Raw genomic sequence first — 4,794 nt, forward strand, 5'->3', positions numbered from 1 at the left:
TATAAGTAATGAGAGAGGGCACAGCATATCTCAACATCAACAAGTGCCATTTTACAAGGCAGCTGCCTTAGATTGAAGTTATTGCTTGGAAAGCTGGCAAGGGATGGCAACTCTTTTCCTTCAAAAAGAAAAGGCCAGCTTCTGCTAGAGGGTTGAGCAAAATCCGGGGGATCAGGACTGTTAGGCTGATATCCACGATTTTCCCCAAACTGTTTTAAAGTACCAGTCTTTTCTGAAAGTACCCTGATGTTGATATAGAAGACTTAAGGCTGTTCTTTCAGTCTTCTTTGCAGCTCTGCTAGTCTCAAAAAGTAGACTATGTTTTTATTAATAACAGAGTTTATGCTACACTTATAGGAAATAATCGTTTTTATAGAAGCTTCCAGAGAGGTCCTCTGGCTTTCACAGCATAGCTTGTGTATTTGTTCATTCTCACACTGCTATAAGGACATACCTGAGACTGGGTAATTTATAAATAAAATAGGTTTAATTGACTCACAGTTCAGCATGGCTGGGGAAGCCTCAAGAAGCTTACAGTCATGGCAGAAGGGGAAGCAAACACATCCTTCTTCACATGGTGGATGCAAGGAGAAGAATGAGAGCTGAGCAAAGGGGGAAGCCCCTTATAAGACCACCAGATCTCATGAGAACTTACTAACCATCATGAGAATAGCATGGGAAAACCACCCCCATGATTCAACTACCTCCCACCACATCCCTCCCATGACACATGGAGATTATATCAAGATGAGATTTGGATGGGGACACAGCCAAACCATATCAGCTTGTGTTGGTAATTGCCTGCTCTGAGTTTATTATTTTCTTTTTATGAATGTTTCCATTGTCATTGATAAAAGTCAGTTTATTCAACAAATCTTCATAATTACCATTGCCTCCACACCACTTCAAACCACGACCATTGCATATTCAAATGCCTCATGTTTCACTCAAACCTCATCTCTATTAGCTACATGAATTTTATGCCACTGCAAGCCAGGAGTTATCACCACCCTGCTTACAGTACCACTGATCTTAGAATGCTTTAATCTGGATTTCCTAGAACACGAAAGCTGAGACAAAGTTTTATGAACCACTACTTTTTAGGGAATGAGACAGGAAAAGGAAGGAAACCAATACAAAAGTGCATAATCATGTTGCTTATTGCAATATACAACTGATTGGTTGACCTCAGAGGACTCCTGTCAAAAAAAGCTGCATAAAGCATGTTTCTGAACAATGTGCCCTGGAAAAGTAAGGTAGAAGACTTTATCCTTCAGTTTCTTCTCTTATTGCTCAAAGATTTGCCTCATTGTTAATTTATTCATATTTCCATGTTAAATATGCATGGGTATCAATTGATTGGCGGTGGTTATCTTGGAATTAACAGAGAAGTCTCTAGGAAGGAGTAGCGACAGGTGAAGTTAAAAGAGTATAAAGTAGCTTATAAAATGTGCACAATAGACCAAGTAAGGTGGCTCATGCCTGTAATCCCAACACTTTGGGAGGCCAAGGTGGGCAGATCACGAGGTCAGGAGATTGAGACCATCCTGGCTAACCCGGTGAAACCCCATCTCTACTAAAAATACAAAAAAATAGCCGGGTGTGGTGGCACACACCTGTAGTCCCAGCTATTTGGGAGGCTGAGGCAGGAGAATCACTTGAACCTGGGAGGCAGAGGTTGCAGTGAGCTGAGATCGTGCCATTGCACTCCAGCCTGGGTGACAGAGAGTGAGACTCCATCTCAAAAAAAAAAAAGTGTGCAATATCTGAATGTCTGCTAGCCATAGTTCTTTTAAAATTTAAATTTTAAGTTGTAATTGACAGATAATAATTGTATAAATTTTTCAATACAAGTATACATTGTGTATTAAGCAAATCTGGCTAATTAATATATCCATCATCTAACATACTTATCATTTATTTGTGCTAAGAACATTTAAATCCACTGTTTTAGCAGTTTTGAAATATGCAACACATTAGTATTAACTACAGTCACCTTACTGTGCAATAGATCACCAGAATTATTTCTCTTCTCTAACTGAAACTTTGTGTCCTTTGGCCAACAGTACCCCTTTCCCTGCCCACCACCTCCCCAGCTTCTGGAAAGCATCATTTTACGCTCTACTTCTATGAATCTGACTTTCTTAGATTCCACATGTAAGTGAGATCATGCTAGATCCATCTTTCAGCGTCTGGCTTATTTCACTTAGCAAAATGCTCCCCAGATTCATCCATGTTGTCACAAGTCAGAGAATGTTATTCTTTTTAAAGGCTGAATGGTATTGCATTCTGTATACCCACATTTTAAAATCCACTTAGGTTGCTTCCATATCTTGAACATTGTGTATAATGCTGCAATGAACATGGGAGTGCAGACAGCTCTTCAACTCACTGATTTTAATTTCTTTGGATATATGTCCACAAGTGGGATTTCTTGATCATATGGTAATTCTATTTTTAGTTTTCTGAGGAACCTCTGTACAGTTTTCCATAATGGCTGTGCTCATTTACATCCCTACCAACAATGTACAAGGGTTCCCTTTTCTCCACATCCTTGCCAGTACTTGTTATCTCATATTAGTAAATAACCATTCTAACAGGTGTAAGGTGATATCTCTTTGTGGTTTTAATTTGCATTTCCCTGATAATCTGTGATGTTGAGGATTTTTTCATATATCTGTTGGCCATTTGAATGCCTCCTCTTGAGAAATGTCTATTACTGTCCTTGCCCATTTCTAAGTTGGGTTGTTTGTTTTCTTGTAGTTGAGTTGTTTGAGTTCCTTATGTATTTTGGATATAAGCCCTTTATCTGATGTCTGATTTGCAAATATTTTTCCCAGTCTGTGGGTTGTGTCTTCACTCCGTTTTTCTTTTCTCTACAGAAGCTTTTTAGTTTGATATAATCCCATTAGCCTATTTTTGCTTTTGTTGCCTGTGCCTTTGAGGCAAGAAATCATTGCCCAGACTAATGTAATGTAGCTTTTCTCCTATGTTTTCTTTTAGTAGTCTTACAGTTTCAGATCTCACATTTAAATCTTTATTCTGTTTTGAAATGATTCTTGTACAAGGAGTGAGAAAAGGATCCAATTTCCCTATTCTGCATGTGTATAGCCAGTTTTCCAACATCGTCTATTGAAGAGACTGTCCTTTTCCCACTGTACATACTTGACAACCTTGTCAAAAATCAAGGTTTTTGTGGGTTTATTTCTGGGCTCTCTATTCTATTCCATTGGTTGATGTGTCTGTTTCTATGCTGGTATCATGCTGTTTTGATACTACAACTTTGTAGTCTATTTTGAAATCAGGTAGTATGATGCCTACAGCTTTTTGTTGTTGTTGTTGTTGTTGTTGTTGTTGTTGTTGTTCAAGAATGCTTTGGCTATTTTAGGATTTTTTTTCTATTTCTGGGAAGAATTACATTAAATTTTGATAGGGGTTACGCTGAATTTGTAGGTTACTTTGGGAGGTATGGACATTTTCACAATATTGTTTCCTTCATTCCATGAACACAGGATATATTTCCACTTATTTGTGTTATCTTCAATTTCTTTTATCAACATTTTATAGTTTTCAGTATACTGATATTTTATCTCCTTGGTTAAATTTACTCCTAAGTATTTTTTTAAGTTTTTGATGCTATTGTAAATGAGATTGTTTTCTTAATTTCTTTTTTGTTGTTTATTTTTATCTTATTTTATTTTATTTGAGATGGAGTCTTGCTCTGTTGCCCAGGCTGGAGTGCAATGGCATGATCTCAGCTCACTGCAACATCCACCTCCCAGTTTCAGGCGATTCTCCTGCCTCAGCCTCCAGAATAGCTGGGATTACAGATGTGCACCACTATGCCTGGCTAATTTTTGTATTTTCAGTAGAGACGGGGTTTCACCATGTTGGCCAGGCTGGTCTCAAACTCCTGACCTCAGGCAATTGTTTGTTCAGATTGCTTGATCTGTAACAAACAATCTGAAAAAGTATTTTGCAGCTAGTCATATAAATACGTGGGCATTCATTGATTAGGCTTTCATTGGTTTAGGGTAAAAGAAATAGTTAGAACTCAGAATCCATAATGTTTAGTTTATCATGAGCTTACAGTGTCAGATCATATTAACTCCAATTGTGTATGCTTTAACACAGGCTTGGTTCTGCTATAGCAGCAAACAACCAAAAATCTCAGTAGCTCAGGACAACAAAGGAAAGGTTTACTTCTTACTCACACTACATTCCATCAAGGTTTGGTTAATTTTATCTCATCTTCACACCATGACTGATAAAGCAACCACCATCTGCAACACTGCCAGTCCCCGGGGCAAAAAAAAAAAAATAGAGGTTCTATATACTAACTTGTTGTTAGTATATATAAATGCCACTGATTTTTATATGTTAATTTTATAATCTGCAACTTCACTGAATTTATTTACCAGTTCCACCAGTTTGAAGTACAGTATTTAGAGCTTTCTATTGATGAGATTATGTCATTGGCAAACAGAAAAAAAAAAATAGCTTTTTCTTTTGGGATGCCTTTTATTTCCTTTTTCTGCCTAATTTTTCTGGCAAAAACTTCCAGTCTATTTTCAATTAAAGTGGTGAGATTGAGCATCCTTGTCTTGTTCCTGAGCTTAGAGAAAAAGCCTCCAACTGTTCACTGTTGGGTATTATATTAGCTGTGGGTAGACACAGCTCTAACGGCTTTGGGGAACATAGATCAAATCTAGATATGAAAAATGTATGCCCTCAAATTTATGGGTAAATACTTCCCCATTATTTTTTGCACTTAAAGTTATTCAGTAATATTTT

Source organism: Pan paniscus, chromosome 9 (genome assembly GCF_029289425.2).
Source record: "Pan paniscus chromosome 9, NHGRI_mPanPan1-v2.0_pri, whole genome shotgun sequence".
NCBI classification, from domain to species: Eukaryota; Metazoa; Chordata; class Mammalia; order Primates; family Hominidae; genus Pan; species Pan paniscus.